Below are 22,457 nucleotides of genomic sequence, written 5' to 3'. Positions count from 1 at the left end.
ACTAGTACAAGCAACTCTTTGCAAACAAAATGGACAACCTGGAAGAAATGGACAAATTCTTAGAAAGGTATAACCTTCCAAGACTGAACCAGGAAGAAATAGAAAACATTAATATAGACCATTCACAAGTAATGAAATTGAAACTGTGATTAAAAATCTTCCAACAAACAAAAGTCCAGGACCAGATGGCTTCACAGGTGAATTCTATCAAACATTTAGAGAAGAGCTAACACCCATCCTTCTAAAAGTCTTCCAAAAAATTGCAGAGGAAGGAACACTCCCAAACTCATTCTATGAGGTCACCATCACCCTGATAACAAGACCAGACAAAGATATTACAAAAAAAGAAAATTACAGACCAATATCACTGATGAACAGAGATGCAAAAATCCTCAACAAAATACTAGCAAACAGAATCTAACCACATATTAAAAGAAACATACACCATGATCAAGTGGAATTTAACCCAGCAATGCAACGATTCTTCCATATACGCAAATCAATGTGATACACCATATTAACAAATTGAAGAATAAAAACCATATGATCATCTCAATAGATGCAGAAAAACCTTTTGACAAAATTCAACACACATTTATGATAAAAACTCTCCAGAAAGTGAACACAGAGGGAATCTACCTCAACATAAAAAAGGCCATATATGACAAACCCACAGCAAACATCATTCTCAATGGTGAAAAACTGAAAGCATTTCCTCTAAGATCAGGAAAAAGACAAGGATGTCCACTCTCACCACTATTATTCAACATAGTTTTGGATGTCCTAGCCACGGCAATTAGAGAAGAAAAAGAAAAGGAATACACATTGGAAAAGAAGAAGTAAAACTGTCACTGTTTGCAGATGACATGATACTATAGAGAATCCTAAAGATGCCACCACAAAACTACTAGAGCTAATCAATGAATTTGGTGAAGTTGCAGGATACAAAATTAATGTACAGATATCTCTTGCATTCCTATACACTAATGATGAAAAATCTGAAAGAGAAATGAAAGAAACACTCCCGTTTACCATTGCAACGAAAAGAATAAAATACCTAGGAATAAACCGACCTAGGGATACAAAAGACCTGTATGCAGAAAACTATAAGACACTGATGAAAGAAATTAAAGATCATACCAACAGATGAAGAAATATATCAAGTTCTTGGATTGGAAGAATCAATATTGTGAAAATGACTACACTACTGAAAGCAATCTACAGATTCAATACAATCCCTATCAAATTACCAATGGCATTTTTTACAGAACTAGAACAAAAAAATCTTAAAATTTGTATGGAGACACAAAAGACCCCAAATAGCCAAAGCAGCCTTGAGGGAAAAAAGTGGAGCTGGAGGAATCAGACTCCCTGACTTCAGACTACATTACAAAGCTACAGTCATCAAGACAATATGGTACTGGCAGAAGAAGAGAAATACAGATCAATGGAACAAGATAGAAAGCCCAGAGATAAACCCACGCACCTATGGTCAACTAGTCTATGGCAAAGGAGGCAAGGATATACAATGGAGAAAAGTGGTGTTGGGAAAACTGGACAGCTACATGTAAAAGAATGAAATTAGAACACTCCCTAACACCATACACAAAAATAAACTCAAAATGGATTAGATACTTAAATGTAAGACCAGAAACTATAAAACTCTTAGAGGAAAATGTAGGAAGAATACTCTTTGACATAAATAACAGGAAGATCTTTTTTGATCCACCTCCTAGAGTAATGGAAATAAAGTAAAAAATAAACAAATGGGACCTAATGAAACTTAAAAGCTTTTGCACAGCAAAGGAAACCATAAATAAAATGAATAGACAACCCTCAGAGTGGGAGAAAATATTTGCAAATAAATTAATGGAGAAAGGATTGATCTCCAAAATATATAAACAGCTCATGCAGCTCAATATTAAAAAAACAAACAACCCAATCCAAAAATGGGCCAAAGACCTAAATAGACATTTCTCCAAAGAAGACATACAGATGGCCAAGAAGCACATGAAAAGCTGCTCAACATCACTAATTATTAGAGAAATGGGAATCAAAACTATAATGAGGGATCACCTCACACCAGTTAGAATGAGCATCATCAGAAAATCTACAAACAACAAATGATGGAGAGGGTGTGGAGCAAAGGGAACCCTATTGCAATGTTGGTGGGAATGTAAATTGATAGTCAATGTGGAGAACAGTATGGAGGTTCCTTAAAAAACTAAAAATAGATTTACCATAAGAGCCAGCAATCCCACTACTGGGCATATACCCAGAGAAAACCATAATTCAAAAAGACACATGCACCCCAATGTTCACTGCAGCACTATTTACAATATCCAGGTCACGGAAGCAACCTAAATGCCCATCGACAGACGAATGGATAAAGAAGATGAGGTACATATACACAATGGAATATTACTCAGCCATAAAAAGGAACGAAATTGGGTCATTTTTAGAGATGTGGATGTATCTAGAGACTGTCATACAGAGTGAAGTAAGTCAGAAAGAGATAAACAAATATTGTATATTAACACATATATGTGGAACCTAGAAAAATGGTACAGATGAACCAGTTTTCAGTGCAGAAATTGAGACACAGATGTAGTGAACAAATATATGGACACCAAGGGGGGAACATGGCAGGGGATGGGAGTGGTGGTGTGATGAATTGGGAGATTGGGAGTGACAATGTATACACTGATGTGTATAAAATGGATGACTGATAAGAACCTCCTGTATAAAAAAATAAATAAAATTCCAAAATTAAAAATAAATAAATAAATAAAATGCACTTTCCCCTTGGAAGAGCAGTCCACCCAGTTCTTAGCACCTTGGTGTGTGTTGGTGTTTATTAAAAAAAAAAAAAAAGAAAGAAAGAAAAAAAGAAATGTTATAGGCAAAGTAAATACTAGTTTGTTTTTGTTTTTGTTTTGTTTTGTTTTGCGGTACGTGGGCCTCTCACTGTTGTGGCCTCTCCCATTGCGGAGCACAGGCTCCAGACACGCAGGTTCAGTGGCCATGGCTCATGGGCCTAGCCACTCCGCAGCATGTGGGATATTCCTGGACCAGGGCACGAACCCGTGTCCCCTGCATCAGCAGGCGGACTCTCAACCACTGCGCCACCAGGAAAGCCCAATACTAGATTTTTGTGGTCATTTCAGATCAATTATATGACTTTATGACTTTCTCCCAGATAAGGCTGTTATGATTCTGTTAGTGTTATTTTTCCCTTTAAGGTTTTCCAAATACTGTCACTGGGAGGAATCAATGTTCTATATATTTATTCTTTGCCTTTATCATCAGGAGGCTAATCTAGACCAAGATTATTCATTATTAAAAGAAAAAAATCATCAATTTTGCTTAAGAGCTTTAGCAAACATGTAGAATAAAGGTGGAGTTATTTTGAGAATTTAGGGATCTTAGTACAACTGTATTTCTTAGGAAGAAGAAAGTCATCGGACAGACCCTTTTTTTCCATCTTTCAACTTCCATTACCACAAGATCCCTTCTCATTACTTTTCTATGTGTGTCTTCTTTATTCTTTTCTCTGTAGATAAGTTTCTTCCATGCAGTTTGTAATTTATGCTCTACCATGAATTCAGTTTCTCTGCCTCTCTACTTGATGTAACTTTACAGATCTAGTTTCTGAGAACAAGAGTGTCTTTGTCCTTTAGTTTAAATTCTTATTTGCTGGATAAAGCTACTCAGGCCAGGAGTTCAGGTTACCTGGGACGATATGGCTCTTTATGGACACCCTACACCCCAACAGCAGTGCCAAAGAAGATGATTTGGGTCTGAAGGCAAAAGCTAACACCTCTATTGAGCAACATCCTTTTCAATCCATCTCCTAGAGTAAGGGAAATAAAAATGAAAATAAACAAGTGGGACCTAATTAAACTCAAAAGCTTTTGCAGTGCAAAGGAAACCATAAACAAAACAAAAAGAAAACCCACAGAATGGGAGAAAAGATTTGCAAACAATGGTACCGACAAAGGATTAATCTCCAAAATATGTAAACAGCTCATGCAGCTCAGTATTAAAAAAAAAAAACAACCCAATCAAAAAATGGGCAGAAGACCTAAATAGACATTTCTCCAAAGAAGATATACAGATTGACAACAAACACATGAAAGAATGCTCAACATCACTAATCATTAGAGAAATGCAAATCAAAACTACAATGAGGTATCACCTCACAGCAGACAGAATGGCCATCATCAAAAGGTCTACAAACAATAAATGCTGGAGAGAGTGTGGAGAAAAGGGAACCCTCCTACACTCTTGGGAGGAATGAAAGTTGGTATAGCCACTATGGAGAACAGTATGGAGGTTCCTTAAAAAACTAAAAATACAGCTACCATGTGATCCAGCAGTGCCACTCCTGGGCATATATCTGGAGAAAAACATGGTTGAAAAGGATACATGCACCCCAATGTTCATTGCAGTGCTGTTTACAATAGCGAAGGCATGGAAGCAACCTAAATGTCCACTGACAGATGAATGGATAAAAAAGATGTGGTACATATATACAATAGAATATTAGTTAGCCATTAGAAAGAATGAAATAATGCTATTTGCAGCAACATGGATGGACCTGGAGATTATCATAGTAAGTGAAGTAAGTCAGACAGAGAAAGACAAATATCATATAATATTGCTTATATGTGAAATCTAAAAAAAATGATAGACAAAATTATTTACAAAACAGAAACAGAGTCACAGACTTAGAAAACAAACTTATGGTTACCAGGGGGAAGGGTGGAGGCGGGGGGGACATACAGATTGGGAGTTTGCAATTGCCATGTACACACTGCTATATCTAAATTAGATAACCAAAAAGGAACTAGTGTATAGCACAGGGAACTCAATACTCCGTAATAACCTAAATGGGAAAAAAAAATTGAAAAATAATAGATACATGTATATGTATAACTGAATCACTCTGTTGTACACCTGAAACTAATACTACATTGTTAATTAACTATACTCCAATATAAAATAAAAATTAAAAACAAAGCGTTTACTTTAAAATCTTGCTAGGATTTGAGACTACCTCTTGAAATCCTGACAATTTCCAAGATCTATCAGAGGATCCTGGTTGTACAAGGGACAAAGTAGGGAGAAGATCCAAGGAGTGACCTTAGCTTTTGGATTCCAGGAACTTTTCCTTTCTCACTTTGCTTCCATTCCACAGTCCAGAAAGCATCTTTCTGTATAGACTCCTCCTACTTTGTCTCATCTATATTATCTGGGTTTCCTGAAGCTTTATGTCACAGGAAAGGGAATAAGAAAAGAGAGCAAGCTTCCAGTTTCTCCCCCAGATTTGCCTTACGACTTTCAAATAAGTGTCCTGGAAACTGCAAGCAACAGAACACTCATACCCACCTTGCTGTAGAGGACCCTGTGGTTATCTCCCCAACACCTCTGTCACCCCTCCCCAACTAGGTATCCCCCATGGAATGAGGATAGATTGATCTACTCCAACATCTGGGTGGCTGAGCTCAGATTTGTTTAAACCCAAGGCCATAGTTACTGCTTAAGGGGATCTATTTCTAAGTCCATCAGTATTGGCATTCCTCTCACCACAGGGGATGTGTAAGAATGAGCATTGCACAAAACTTGGCCAATGGGACATAAAGGTGACATTTTATTAAAAAAATGCTTTTCTTACTACAAAGTAGGATCACTCTTTCCTTAGACAAGGACACATGTAAATCAGATTGCAACTGGCCACCTTATTACTATGAGAAAGCATTTATTATGGAAATCAGATAAAAGAAATCGAAAGGAAATGGGTCTTGATGGCATCACTGAATACCTAAGTGAAACAAACCTAAAGCTCTTCTTTCCTTTGTACTTTTCAGCTATGTGAGCTGACAGAGTATATGTATTATTTAAGCCCTTTGCAGCAATATTTTTTTTTTTGCATCCAAATACATCCTAACAGATACCCTGGCTTCAGAGTAAGAAAAACAAAACAAAACAAAACAAAACACTTGTTTGCCTACATAACTGAGATTTTCCAAGCTAGTCTATCTTCAGTCATGACTGGATACAGCAACTCAAAAGATTCTGTCAGGAATTGTTTGATCTCTCTTGAGCCTCCTATTTAGTTGGGGTCATTTTCTGGTTTCATGCAGTAGCCCTGGAAACTCTAGCCTCACTCTACTATGGTCTAAAGATTGCTATTGATTTTACAAATTCTCAGCCTTAAGTCCCATGGAAAAGGCAAGGAAATCCTGCCCAGAATTCCCAGCCACCACCACACTGTTTCTCATTTACTCTGGTTGCATCTTGTACCTATCACTCAACCATCTGTGTAAATAGAATATGCTGCTCAAATAGTCAAAGGTCTGCTTCTGAAGCAAGGGGTAGAGTGAACAACCCTAGCAGAACATGGTAAAAGTAAAATGAGGGGTGGTTCTCCAGTGGAAAATTGCATAAAGTGATCAGAAGAAGAATGGATGAATTCTGGGCAGGGACAACAATAGGTTATCTACTGAATATACTATTGCATCAAAATAAACCTTAAAAATTGTTTATGCTAACTTCAACATTTGAAAATCAAGGTTGAAAGAATATAAGTAACTTTTCCCAAGTCACATCCAGTGAATTATAGATCAACTAGGACTAGAGTTCAGGACTTCTTCTTAGTCAAGTGATCTGCCCTTAAAAATTGGAAGGAGGTGTCATACCAGTAAGAAAAACAGACAAGTGTCTTAGTTAGATTTCTTACACAGTATGATTATGAGACTATTAACCTCACCGAGAGGAGGGTAACATTTTGCTCCTTTCTTCATTCCTGGGGGAGGAAAACAGGTGCTCATATTTAACAAAAAATTATAATCTAGGGAGAAAAATCTCTTCAAATACGTCACAGTATATCTCTGTAAAGGTTATTTCTTGATTTCTTGGCATATTGGCATCTTAATTCATCTAACTGTTAGAGTCATATATGGATTTCTTCTGCTGCCTGATACTCATCAGAAATGAAGGAAGTTGCTTTGATACTGCAAGAACATTTTCTTCACAGAATGAATTAAATACAAGTCAGCAACTTACTGTTGCTGACAGTAGGGCATCTGAAACCCTGATTCTCATCTAAAAAGGCAAGAAGAGGAAGAGAAATGGGTATATATCCTATTCTTTACCAGGGTAAGGAGTCACTTTTCATTGTACTTCCTTCAATGAATATGTAAATAATCCTTTAATAACAAAAGGCAAAAGAAAGAAGGAAAGACAGTTGCGTGATGGCTGCAGGTTTGACAGATCAAATTCAGAGAGTAACAAGGACAAAAAATGAAATATTTCTCAGAGTTTAAGGGCTTCAATTCAAGGGCCAATGAGACATATTCTGAAATCATGAGGCTTTGTCCTTTGGCTCCTAGAGCCACTACTTAGTTTTTTCATCTGACACTGTAAGAAAGAATTCTAAATGTTTTGCAGGCTACTCACATGTTGGAGTCCCAAAGAGCTTTTAAAGGTATCACAAAGGTTGTGATAATATACATTTTTCTTCTATAGAGTAGGTCAGAGGTTCTATTAAAAAGCCTCTTTAATATAAAACGAACATAAGAAATTCTCAGATAGGAACTCTATGCAGAACAGAGAATTTCTAACATAATGACACCAGATTTTGTCCCAACAGAGGAGTCAAAGAGCTTCAATGTGTGACCTCAGGTGCAGTAATTTTGTGTCACTAATTTTCCATTAGTGGAGCTATTCAGGGAGTTGGGTTGCAAGCAGAGAGAAAACATAACCTCAAGTTATTGGTCTTATATATATGCTATTCATGTGAAAAAAAAGAGGCATGCATCCAAATGGAGGTAGATGTAGAGGGTGGTGTAGAGAGAGAAGAAACACAAGGTGGTATAAATTCTTGACCATGTTATTGTAAACAAAAGTCTCTTATTTATATATTCTTTCATTCATCATTCTTCAAGTATTTCTGAATATTTCTTATGAGCTAAATGCAGCATTACTCATTTGATTCTTTCAGAAGTGCTACTGAAGGACATTAAATACATTCACTGGAAGAAATGGTTAGAAAAGTGTAAGAAACACCTAATGTGTATGTGTGCATACACACATACATGGAACTTGACACAATATTATTTAACTTCTTATTTTGAAATACTTTTAGATTTATAACAGGTGTTACATAAAGAGCCCAGAGAATTATGTCTAGGAATTTATGTCAAGGAAATAATCAGGCACATGTGTACATATTTATCAATGAGGATGTTCATTTTAGTGTTACTTATGAGCAAAATTGTGAAAATAATTTAAGTGAATATCCATTGAGAACCAGTTAAATACATTAATACATATTCACATTATTAAATATTTAGTCGTTAAAATGAGTAAAAATTAAATATTTATTTATTTATCATAACCTCAATTTTACTGTATAATCTTACAAACACATATAAAAATTTGAAAGAAATTTACATCCAAAGAGTTGTTATCTCTAGGAGGTGACTATAGTTTTTCCTGTATAGTATATTCTCAGGTAGTTGAGCTTTGTCAGACTAAAAGCAAATATGAGGAGTGAATATCAACTAACCGCCAAATCAGAACTGATGGGCCATGATCCTCTGTTTTTGATGGTATTGTCTCAACCAAGTTTAGGTTTACACGTTAGCAGAGAATGTGACTCTGTAAATGTGATATCTTCAGTGACATATAGAAAGGTGCTCATTGCATAAAAATCCATCCACCTTCTTGCTGATGCCTTGAATTCCACAGATGTAGATACGGTTTCAATGCTTACACACCGCAAAGATGTAACTCAATGACTTAAATTCACACTGTGTGTCAGTACTACTAATATATTCCTTTAAGAGGGGAATTTTGAAGAAGGCAGAGGGAAGCAGATGAAGTTGGCCTTAAAGAGGGAAAAAAAACTGGAAGGGAAGTTGCTGGAGACCAAGACAGCCGTCACTGATTTCTGATTTTATAGCTTTCCTTCCTCCCTCCCTCCCTCCCTTCCTTCCTTCCTTCCCCTCCTTCTAGAAATATTTACTTAGCTCAATACCAACAATATGTGAGGCCCTATACTAAGTTCAAGTCAGTTAAAAATCTTATAACCTATCAATGACAAAATGAGGATAAAATAGTTCTCATTTGTAGGGTGGTTGAGAATATTCAATGCAATGAGCAATAATGAATTTCAGGCCTCTTGCATCGTTTTCAGTTTCTTAACTTAGTAAATGATAAATGGTAGCTCTTAATAGCATTATAGTAGTGTACAATAATGTCCTCCTTTTGCATTTATTCATGATTCATACTGCAGATATTTATTGAGCACTCACGAGGTCCAGGCAATATTCTATGGATTGTGGATGCAAAGATGACTAAGACAGAGTCCTGGTCCTCTGGGATCTCACGTCACAGGGGAAAACATATCACACAGGCACAAAACAAAGTTACCTGATACATTCTTTGCCTGGCCAAGTTATATGACAACCCCCCCCCCAACTAATGTTGTATTTTTCAAAAGTGTAGTAAAAAATCCTTAAAGCTAAATTAGTCTAAGTCACTTACAGAAGTTGCAGGCTTCCCCTGAGTAATTCACTACTTGACTGAACTTAGTGTGACAGAATGAAGATCATCTGAATGGAAACAAATGAGGTTGACTTTTCTTTAGGACTTCAACTTTTTTTTAAAAATAAATTTATTTATTTATCTTTGGCTGCATTGGGTCTTCATTGCTGCGTGTGGGCTTTCTCTAGTTGCATCGAGCCAGTGGCTTCTCTTGTTGTGGAGCATGGGCCCTAGGTGCACAGGCTTCAGTAGTTGTAGCACGTAGGCTCAGCAGTTGTGGCTCATGGGCTCTAGAGTGCAGGCTCAGTAGTTGTGGCCCATGGGCTTAGTTGCTCCGCAGCATGTGGGATCTTTCCAGACCAGGGCTCAAACCCGTGTCCCCTGCATTGGCAGGCAGATTCTTAACCACTGTACCACCAGAGAAGCCTAGGACATAAACTTTTTAAGGGGAGTATGGTCCTATCTCTCAGTCAACCCAATCAGGCCACCATACTAGGCTTTGTATATCAGATTCTAGAACAGATATGAGAGCTCTCCCACCAAGGGAGAAGGAAGAGCCAGGGGTAAGCAGACCTAGATTCCTGCAAGAGCCATGGAAATGAAGGATATTCACGGGACAGCAAGATGAACAAAATTTGGGAATAAAGTCAAGCTTTACACAGAACAGAATCAGAATGAACTAGGTAGAATATCAGAAACAGTTCTGGGTAGATACTAAAAAAGACATTGAAATTTTACTCCTTATTGGCCATCACCCATATAATACATGGATGGGTCTTTCTAGGCTAACGTTAAAGCACTGAGGCAGACTCCTGATACCTGTAAAGTCTTCAGGTCCCTAATGTGAAAGAACAGAGAGAGCATAGCTTGGAGAAAGGGAGGGGAAAAGGCTGCCTCAGATCTCCTGATGGGAATTCATGGCAAGAGCTTCTAGACAAGTCCTGCTAAATGCAGAAAATCCCTGCTGGCTGCAATGGGGGACATGTCAGCTGCCAATCTCTAAAGTCAGTTGGTGTGAACCCGACTGACTTTAGAGATTAACAATTCAGTCAAAGTAGAGTGTTGGAGGACCTGTATCATACATGAATTGGAGGAAAAAAATTGGGGAACTTTACTGATTATAAAGAAACTTTCTTGTTGAGTCTAAAAGGGGACAATTGGTCTCTAATGACAAGTCCCTCTAATTATCCTGCAAAGAAAACTGGGATCTTTGGGGGGCAAATCTATGTGTGACTGCAAGTACAGGATTCCTGGATGAAATGTTTTCCTTTAAGCACGAATAGTTCAGAAGATTGGAGCCAAAGAGAGGCAGTTATTTGCCTTCCCTGTTTCCTAGCTACAGCACTGAAGTAAGCTCCCACATCGACAGCTGGAAGTGAGTTCTGATGGGGGCAATTATATAGATGTCACTGTAAGCCGTTATCTTATCAGATTTTTTTTCTTTCAGAGTCCCGGCATCATCTTTCAGAGGGACTGGATTATTTAAGATAAAGAGAGGGCTTAGATATATTGCCACAATAAAAACAAAGATGTCTCAGACACTGGCTTTATAACATTATCCACAGATGGAAACTGTTTGAAAGGATACATGAAAATAAAAGCAAACCCAGCTCACTCATTGTTCAAGCAGTAATGATAGTCAGACTTTCTAAAGACCCTGGACACTGATTTATCCATTACATAGTTTGCATCTTATTTGAGGAAATTCTTTAAATGCAAGGTCATTCCAATGCATGCCGCAAAGCCTTTTAATGTATATTAGGAGAAGCATCTAGAATCTTACCAATAAATCTGGATTCTGTGACGCCCACTCAAGTCTTGGAACAATAATACACACATTCAAGAGTGCAATCTCAGTGAATGAGCACAGACCTGCCACTTAGCTATGAAGAGACGGTCTAGGAATGGACAGTAGCCTCTGAAGTGCCCCACAGAAGAGTAAGCAGGTAAGAAGGGTAATTTATAATTTTGCACATCTGTGAAAGAGAAGTGGCCGTAGCCAGGTGAAAATGACATGTTATCTTTCGGCTATATTTTCCATTAGCGAATGGGGGCAAATTATCACATGTTAATTCTTAGAAAACTTTAATTCAGGAATTTATGGTCTGTCTAGACTGTATTACTGTATTTTTGCTCCTGATTTTTCATTTCCTCATCTGTAGGGGAATCATACTTCACTCTCCATTGATAGGTAACTTGAAGTGCCTCCCTAGGGCAGGAGTATAGGTCCTGCGCAATGGGACTTGCTTCGGCTGATGCAGTGTAAGCAGATGTGCCGAACACCTCTATTAGCACAACATTAAGAGCAGTCATGTGCTATGACCTTAGCTCTTTGCCCATTTCCCCCAAACTGTTTCTTCAACCTGGGTCCTGAAATTAGAACACAAGTGAACTGAAGTCAACCAGCAGCAGGTACATGTGAGTGGGAAATAAATACTGCTGTAAATCCGGAGATTTAGGGGCTGTTTGTTACCACACCATGACTTAGCAAAAGCTAATTAATATGTGATCTCAGAATAAAAATAAACGTATACTGCCCCAATATGTATCTTTAATAGATCAGGCACTTTTACTGAACTCTACCATACAGTCATTCAACAATCCATAATCAACTATCATTTGTATTTTTCCTGTCTTTCTCAATTAAAAATTGATTTAAAAGATTCATCTGGCATTGTGTAGGCATCACCAAAACCAGTTCAAGTAAATTCAACAGATAAGAAATTGAGGATTCAAAGTTTTAGAAAATCTAAATCCCAGACTCCACTGGCCACTCCATGAAGATGTGAGCATCGGCTTAGGCAGGTCAGAGTGGCCTTCTGCTCACCACAGTTCCCTGCCTGAAGGGGCTGACGTTTCGCCTTTAGCCAGCCTGGCTTCTGCACTCTTCTCTGAGCATGGCTCATTTGTCACCACTGCCATGTCTTTTCTCCTCTATCTTGCCTCCTCTTGAACTGAGTCAAGGGTTGAGTGAGCACCTGATATGAGCCAGGCACTTCACTGGTCTCTTTCCTAGGTGTCATCTTGTTGAATACTCTCAATTAGCCTGTGAGGTAGTAGTCGTCACCTCATTTAATAAATGGGGGAGTGGAATATCAAAGAGGCTTAAATGATTTTTCCATACAGCTAGTACGTGGCAGAGCTACTTTCAAAACAGTTTTTGCCTCAATGTCAGCGCAATTTCCACCATGTCACAATGGCCTCTTCACTAAGCTCAGGAAACTCTACAAAGAACGCAAAGCACAGAATAAGTCTTATTTTTCCATAAAGTCTAACCTGGTCCATTGAGTCCAAAATTCTCTCCCTCTTACCTAAAAATCTATCTTATAAATTTCCTCATTATGGAATTCAGGCAAACTCTGTATGACTGTTTTTACAAACTTCATATGTGCATGTAATCCCTGCTTGACTCAATTTTAAATTCATTAGAATAAAGCAGGCACCTCACTCACTTCTGTTCATTCCTTTCTGAATGAATAAATCACTTCCCTTTTCAGGAAAATTACTTTGTGGAGGGAGAGAGATTGGACAGAATGGCTCAACACCACTGATAGATGCTTATACCCAATTAGGGTAAAAGGAGGAAACCGAAACCGAGAAAAAGCTGACACATGTCTTCTAAGTGGTACACACAGTGTTCTAAGATTTTAGCTTATATCTTCAAACTCTGAGTTAAAGATGCTTCCCACTGTACTATGTTGCCCATATGGTTGGTTTCTATAACATGCTTTTTATTTTTTAAAGCAGAAAAGTTCTCTGGTCTGTCCCCACTTGCCCAATTGCCCAACAAAAGTATGTATCGAAAAGAAAACATCCAGATTTGCTATACACCATTTGTGAAAAATCGTTCAAGAAATAATTCCTCAACTCATTCAGTCTCATTAGTTTTCTCCAGTTGAGCTCAGAGGTCAATGGATGAATTTGGGCCACTTCAGTGCATTCCCATCTGTTCAATCCTTTGCCATGCTTGCACAGCAGGTAGGATTTGAAAGAGAATCTGCCCTTATCTAGAAGAATTTTTTTGTAATGGCTGAAAATAATCAGACTTACACTTGAGAGCAGCCAGAGTCAGTGCCAGTTCCAATGCTAAAGTAAACCTCTGCCAATACTTAGGATTGGCAACATATTTCACAAATAATTGTCATGGCCAAGCATAGATCTTAGTGAAGTTGCATGTTTCTACTTGGGGATGGGGCAAGAGAGTAGGAGGGACAGAAAAGAATTTTTCAAGGGAAATTCTCAGAAAATTGGGTCTTTCCACAAATGCATGTAAGGGAACACAGACGTAAGCCCAAAGCTAATGTCATCAAACAGCAATATGTCTGTCAAGCCTTAAGGTCCCAGTGAATTTACCAGTGCAATTTCAACTTTAGCTCGCAAGCAGTTGTTCTTACTAAGACTTAGTAAAATGTAAAGGACAAAGGTCAAAAATAGGAATAAAAATTAGAAAGAAAAATCAAAAGAAGAAACCTCTTGTTGTCTCTTGTTCTAACTTCATTTTTAAGAAACTCTGTCTCCATGTACCTGATGCATTTACCTTTAGGAAGAAAATGCTTTGAGCATTCAGAAAGAGGTGACTGTCTGCTTTCCATGTCCCAAACTTCAAAGTCAGAGCAATGCTTTCTGTCAAGGTTGTGAGCCCGGGTAGGGTCTCATCATCTTGAAGCACACATACTCTTCTGATTTATTAAATACTGATGATGTTTAAATTCAAAGAAGTAAAAGACATGGTCAGATTTCTTTTTGAGATTGTGATTTTCCATTTCCCTGTGGGCTACACCCTTTTTCTCACTTTAGGTCAGGTAGGCTCCTGCTCTAAGTGTTTTCAACTGCTACCTCATTTGACACAGTTCTTTGCTCAGCAAACCAGTTTTCCTTCAAAAGACTTAAGTTTGTATGTTTGCTTGTGTCTTCCTTCACAGGTCCCAGGGCCTGGCCTCTCTGCCAGAGGATGTGTCATCTGCCCAGGACTAGAGTCACTGAAACACCCGCCAGCCGTCTCTGCAGCAGGACTAAAAGTCTTAATGTCCTCAACACAGGTGAATGAGACAAATAAAAACAGGTTTTTACCTGAAGAATTTTAGCCTACTATCTGCTGCCAATGAGGGGAGAGAAATTTAAGTATCAGTGGATTAGAAAAGCAATTAAAGATCTCAGAAGAAGACATGGTGAGGGAAACAGCTGGGAACTACATTTTCATCAACAGGTCACAAATGCATGAAGGATGCTGAGACTATTCTTTAAAGATTACATTAAGGGAAACCTAAACAAAATTTTATCTGTATACTGAGATTTTATTTTTTAAAGAGAAAAGCTGAAATATTTCTGTTCTATCCTATAAAGTGTTTTTGTCCCCCCTATTAAAACCGTAAACATTTAATTTAGGGAACAGTCTTACTTTGATGAGAGCCTCTTGTTATTTAGAAATACTTCTACATTAAACAATGATGAAAGCATACTGGCAACATGATTATAAAGGTTATTTAGTATCTGTGGGAAGGATATTGTCTTCTTAAAAAGGGAATCTTGACTGAATATAGGCCCAGAGGGAGACTAAAAAGAAGCATCCTGGGATGGTGGTAACGGCTCAGAGGCTGGACTGAGAGGAACCAAGTCCAGCTTTGCCACCTACCAACGTGCCGCTCTAAGCAAGTAACTTCCTGTTTCCATCCACAGTTTCCCATCTATAAAATGTAATTAACTATACTAATTCCTAGATAATGGAGGTACAAGAATTTTTTTTTAAGTATAGGCATTCTGCATAGTATCAATTCCACAGTAAGTACACAATAGTCACTATTATTATTTATTAAAAATAATTATTGAAACTCCCACTACCTTCAAAACAATTCATAATCACTTATTGTGAGGAAGGAGGCGAAAAAGTAGAATTCTACTGAATTTCATATTTTCTCCATAATGGGTAATAATCTGCAGTGCTTTGTTTTACACATTCCTATTTCTGTTATTACCTTCTCCATTATTCTGTTCACAAAAATCCCATTCAGGCTTCAAGGACCCTCTCCAAACCTTACCTTGCCCTTGCTGAGCTCTGATGAAAGAGCTTTTACCAATATTTCAACATCCCCTGTATCCCACTATTGTGTTCTCTGTCATCTGCTGCGTGTACTTATCTGCCTCATATTATACTTAGTAATCTTTTAGTGGTCATTTTCTGAAAATACATATACTGTGTTTCTTAAATTCAGAGGCTACACATTTTGCCTAATGCTATATGTAATGTGCATGTGTATTCATACATATCTGAACAGATGATAGGATTTAAAACTTAAATTCTTATTTAAAAAAATAAAAAAAAAATACTGATGTCACCCTAAAAGTACAGAGCTGAAAAGTTGAACCAAAACTGTATTTGATTTCCTCAAATATGTCAATTATCTTTATGTCATTTGATAATTAGTAAATTTTTTAGTATAATAAAAGCATCAAGAGCAAAGACTAAATCTTATTCACGTGTGTGTGTTTTTCTCAGTGCCAACTGTGTAATAGGTACACAATAAACACTGTTGGACAAATGATGCATGTTTTTGACTAATAATACTTCAAAAATACAAAGTTTGAAATATTTTACTACTCATAGATAATCATTGGCAAAGTTTTCACAGGATGTACCTCAGAAAGAAGTAAACACACACACATACACAAGAAGGATTGCAAACACATTAGAAGTAGTACAAGGCTCTTTGTTGCAAGAAGCAGAGAGTGACTTTGGGTGACATAAACAGAAAAACAACTTATTCAAAAGTGGCAGATATCACACAAAATGTTTGGGAAAACTAAATATTGAATCCTTGAAATGTAAGCAGAAAACCACGATAAGTGGGAAACAGAAGCCACAGCTAGTGCCAGCAGTAGGAAGAGTTTGGATGGGACCCAGCTTCTGGTGCCATCATCACAGGGTCTGTGGACACCACTGCTGCTGGACTCTGGGTATAGCCATTATGGCCAGGCTAGTGAAAAGAAACTTTAAACTTCTTAAGCATGTCTGTCACTCAGTTAAGTTTCAAAAATCATTGGTAGAAGCATCCTTTTGGTAAAATCAGATTTGTGTGCCCAGGATTTATGGAAAGAAAAGATCTCCCTTCGTTGGTTTTCACAGATGCACATGATGACAAATTAATCTCAAATTAAGATGGGAGTTGAAGTTAAAGGGACACTGAAAGAATGACAAATATACTCCACAATTGATTCTTTCTATTTCCCAAAAACATATGTATACTCTTATACCCATAGTCAGACTTCAGGAAAAAAAATTCCATTATCACATAATGAGGCTGTCTTTATGCACAACTGAGAGTAATACATTCATGCTATCTCCAAAGAGATGAAATCCCAAATCAATTCATTTGTACAACACGATGCCCAGAAGCTCTGGACTGGATGCCCATTTCTCTTTGGGTTTTACGATTTATCTCAATATTTTGTAAGCTATTGGTTGGCTCAACTGTAGGGATAATCACAATTAACACACCCAACATAAAATTGTGGAAAATTTAAGAGGAGAAAAACAGTTGGAAATAAAATGAAAGTGGGTAGCAGCTAAAATTGTTATTTCTGCAACTGGTCTTAAGCCTCTATTTATTTATGACTTGATCCACCACATTCGTTTCCATGTATCTGTTCCCTTCCCTTCAGCTAGCACCTCAGTTGCTTGGGGTCTTTTTCCTGATGAATGACTCAAGCCTTAATATCTGAGAGTTCTGAACACTGAACAGTCTTGACTGTATAAAGTTAGTGTGGCACAAAAAGGGACTCTGAGAATCACCTTGGCTCCCGTCTTACTTCTTTTCCCTGCTCTTGTTGGGAAAAGATTGTTGTACAGCAACAATCTTATTCCCTTGATGATCACAATCAATCACCTCAACCCAAGGTAATCTCCTTTGCTGCCTGTCTGTGATGTCTCTGAGAAGCCCCAAATGGCCAAAAATCAGAATAAACTCCCAGTTCAGTGGGTGGTCCTCTGGTGGAAGTATTCTCCTTTAGGTAATCAAAAACAGACAATCAGACACAAAGGCTCTCTAACGGGAAACAGAAGTCCCATGAATCACAAGATCAGATAAACCTAGGTCACATAATTACCTGAGATGATGTGTCTGTTGGCTTTTTCTGAGAGATGTACATTTAATATTTTGGTATATTTTATTCTTTACTGCTGCATCTCCCACCCCTCACCCCACTGCCCACTTGCTCTATCTCTCCCCATGTATGTGGTAGTCAGGCTCACTTGTGGAAACAGAATCAATATGAGTGTGATGGGACAGCGAGGAAGAAGTTGTGTAATTAAAGGTCTAGCAATGGGCGGTCATAGGTTCAGAGAAGAGGTCATCAAGCAATAAGCTGATCAGCTCCTGAAGTGGGACAGCAATGTGGGAGCTTGTGGAGAGGGCTCTGGGTGTGTCTGTATAGCTCCTGCTTCTATGGGTTCACAAACAAGTGTCCTGTTTTGGAGGAGCTGGACAAAAAGCAGAGGAGAGTAAGGCAAAGCAGGAAATTGCCAAGGAACCTGTGCCCGTCCATCATGGCAGAATTTCAGAGAGGAATGACTGCTTTTTTACTCTGTCTTCTAAATTTATTTAAGTTCCTCTTTTATCAAACACTAAACTGGAATCATATACTTCCCAACTGAGTCAAATACAACACAATCCATCACATTGTGTGTGTGTGTGTGTGTAAAATTGTTACAAAATTAGATCTGTATAGTAACTATAGCTTTGTAAACATCTTCATTTTAACACTTAATATAAGACCATTCGCCCATGCTATCAAATTCTGCATGATTCTACCAAGAGAAAAAAATCCAAGAAAAAGGACACTGGAGCAGAAAAGTGTAAATAACATTTTAATTGTCCCTTGATGGATGGGAAAAAAAAAAAAAGTAAGACAGAAGGTGGCATTCAGGCAGAGGAAGTAACATAAACAAGGAATGAGGAGAATGCATAATGTGTTTAGTAGCTGGCAGCGGACAAAAGGCAGGATAAATATAATATTTAGAGACGTAACAGAAAGATTCAACTGGATTGAGGCTGACTTTAAATTTCACGTCAGAAAGTTTAGACTTAATGCTATGGACAATGGGCAGCCAATTAATATATTTTTAAACTTGAGAGTGGTGATTGGGTTCTGTTTTTCAGTTAAATCACTCATGAGGAAGTGTAGGAACTGGATTAAAGGGGCCAAGAGAGTAGAGCAGAGAGAGCTGCTAAGAGGTAATTGGAAGAGTTCTGGAGAGGCATGATTCAGAATTAGCCAGGGCAGTGGCTGTGAGAAATGAGATGAAAGGAGAAATTTGAAATTCACAATAGTGGCCAAATCCAATGGCTTGATGACTAAATATGGAGACTGGGACATAAAAATGTGCTAAAGACAATTCTGAGTATTCTATCTTGAGTAAACTGGATAGAGTGTAAGCCTAATTTAAATTCACATTAGAGAAAGTTTAAGCTTGAAATAGAGTGAGCATGACACAGTACAGTCAGAATTGCTACAGTAATTTTAAAGGGAGTCCCCCTCATCAGTGGCTTAAAGTAGTGATTTTCAGACATGAGAGACAGTCAAAATCATAAGATGGGGGATTAGAGGAGTGAAGGGATGGAGGAGATAGAGAGGAGAAGGAGATGGCTTTAAAACACATCACATATTGGGCTTCATTCCAGACATAGCAAATCAGATTCTTAAGAGATGGAGCCTCAGAATGTGTAATTTTAAGCTCCTCCAGTGATTCTGATAGACTGCTAAGTTAGTGAGTTTGGATGTTGACTTGTCCAACTTTAGAGTGCCAGTCATGACACACATCTCTGTGAATGTGAAGTGTACAATGTACAAGGCAATAAGCAGTTGTCCTGCTTATAAAGGACCAAGAGGCTTCCTATTGAGAAAATAACCAAAGGCAGGTCACAAATATAGCAGAAGATAAAGAATAAACAAAAACAATCCCAGATAAAGTCATGAAAACATAAATATTTCTAGGGATGATCACAGGGCAGTTCACAAATACTGAAATAGTAGCAGTAGCAAAACGTCTGTTGTGCAAATTTGCAAACTTGCCTCTGTATACTTTGAACACTAGAGTGTAAGCTCCATGAGGGCAGGAACTTTGATTTTCTTCATAGTTGTATCCCCAGCACCTTATACAGAGACTGGCATATAATAGTGCTCAGAAGATGAGTTCAGTCATTTATCCAACACATATCATCAGGCTTCGTGTGTTCTTTTATACTTTGTGCTAAAAGAATTTTGTGATCACAAATACTTGGCAGATTATGTTGCTCTCTAGGAAGAGCAGAGATTTCAGCATGAATAGAAGGTAGATCGTAAGAACAGGAAGTCTAGAGGCATGAATAGGGTTCTGATTTATGCTTTGTTTGCTCTATGCCCCTGAATCTCGGGAAGTGCCTAAACACAATAAATACCTACTTTATTAAAAATAAATTAATAAGCCAAGGTATTGCAGAAAACAATTTGGAATTTATCCAAGAGGAAATGGAAAACCAGTAAAGAATATAAAGTAGATAAATAACATGAGAAAGTTTTTATTTTATAAAAGTCAACTTAAGCAGCATTGTGGTACCTTGTACCATTAACTCTAAGAAGACCAATTGGGTGATTATCACAATGGTCCAAACAAGAGTAATTTAGGGTCTCAAAAAGGAATAGCAGTTGAAATAGAAAAGAGAAGCAAAAAGAAAGCAGAAGTCCATGATTCAGGTCAACCAAGTACCTAATTCTATATACTACCCATGTCTGAAGACTAGCTATTATTTTGAAAGGCAGAACTGTTGACTAAATGAATCAAACCTGTTTGTCACATATATGCCATAAACTAATATGATTATGTAACAAGTTACCAGTTAAGTAAGTTTATGTGTCATTTTTCTTACAATTGTTTTGCCTTCTCAGATCCTTTTCATTGTTTTCCTAAAGTCCTGAGTCAAAAGACCCCTTGAGGCACTTTAAATTAAAAATGCCTAAAATTTCATAGATCCACAAAACTATCTGAAGTTTACTTCTTCAGGACTATTATGCAACAAGGAGGCCTTTCAGAATTACTTGGACAAATTGCATCTCTATAGCCCAGGATGACGATGATTGGAATATGGCAAGCACAAGTTCTATAAATATAGGGGTTTGCACACAATAGTTGCTCTGTAAATATCATGGTAAGAAAAGAATTGTACTAGCACAGAATTTCAGACATTGAGATTTTGAGTTATGAATTGAAAAAGGAGTCTTGACATTAATTATAGGCAGAACTGTAAGATCAGGCAATTTGGACTTCCCCCTCCCCATTGGCCTGTAAAGAAACATGACTTTTAATGGACATATGTGCATAATGGCTTTTCTATGTTAACTTTCACTTAGAGCTAATTTACTGTAGATTGAGAAAGATTAAAAATGGATGTTTGTGGCCTGGGGTGCCAAAGAATCTGACCATGCCTCTATGGAATATCAAACTTCCCAGGAAAAGCCTGTAAAAGCAAGTCACCTACTAATATCTTTTAACATTCACACACAATTATGTCATTCTAATTATTGTAGTGGGATGATAAAAACAATGGGACTTTATTATAAGTTGAAAACTTATAAAGGTCTTTGTGAAGTTCTCTCACTCTGTGTCAGGTATGGACAAGAACATTATCTGTCTCCCAAGAAATATAGTCTTCCATGTAGCAAACAAATTCCCTCAGCTTTTGACTAGCAAAAGGCCTTACAGCCTAGAATCTTTTACATTATAGCAGGTTCCTAGAGGTAAAGACCAATGGGGTAATGCATTTTGGTACCTTTAATAAATAATGTGAACACTAAGTAGGAAATATCTAGTAACTTGACCAGAGACAGTTCATTGGGAATACATATTGGACTAGAATTTAAAACTCCAATCTCTACAAATAATGCTTGTCTATTTGTATGTTTGTTTCAACTAATTTGTGCTGCTGTTGACAGCTAATTCAGGATATCAAAGGCACCAGAGGAAACTTTTTATCTTATGAAATAATTTTGTTGTGCCGTAAACAATGTGATTGAAGACTGACCTCCCCACACCAAGTGAAAAAGTTTTCTAATACAAACTCAGACTGTGATAAAACTAAGTTAAAAACAGATCATAATTGGTTGCACAAACACTAATACATCACTGGGCTCCCACTAATCTTTTAATCTATTTAATTCAGAGACCTTAGATGTAGAAGAAACTCATGCTATTCACCACAACAGTGGAACAACCCATTAGCAATGGACCATGAAGTTACATCTTTTTCCTCTCTTACGATAAAGAGCCATCAAGTGCTTTGATTGATTGGAAGATCTTAGGTGTTTTCTAATTGCACAAAGAGGCTGATCTAATACTTTGTGAAAATCACATTAAAACTGTGTGAAGATGAAAGTGCATCCTGTAGATCACGCTACCTTATAATGTGTTCCAGGATTAGAACTAATGATTATCTTGAATAGTTTTAAATTACTTAGAGTGGAAATGGAGAAAACATCCTCCTATTTCAAGCCATTTGCTGATCAGTCATAGTCTATTACTTATTACTTTCCATATATATATATAAATATTTTTATTATCTATCTATATATAATAATATATAAGATTGATAGATGATATCTACGTGTGTGTGTGTGTATTTTTTTTCTTTTCTCCCAGATAGTCACACAGTTGGATCCTCCGAATTGTTTTATATCTCAATTCAAATATCATCCTTTCCAAATGTCCTTGGGTGACTAAAATAGTAATCCCAATTTTCTTTTATTAATTGCACTAAACCCTTCAAAAAGAAAACTTATATGTTTATTTGCTTTTTTCTTTAATCATTCTGCATAATTAAAATAGAAGCTCTACCTGTCCAGTGGCCTTGCCTGTCTTAGTCACTTTGAATTCCTTGTGC

This window comes from Delphinapterus leucas, chromosome 8, assembly GCF_059928025.1.
Source record: "Delphinapterus leucas isolate spDelLeu-1000000601 "Yukka" chromosome 8, BTC_Dleu_Yukka2, whole genome shotgun sequence".
Lineage (NCBI taxonomy): Eukaryota > Metazoa > Chordata > Mammalia > Artiodactyla > Monodontidae > Delphinapterus > Delphinapterus leucas.
Note: the sequence above shows the minus strand (reverse complement) of the source record.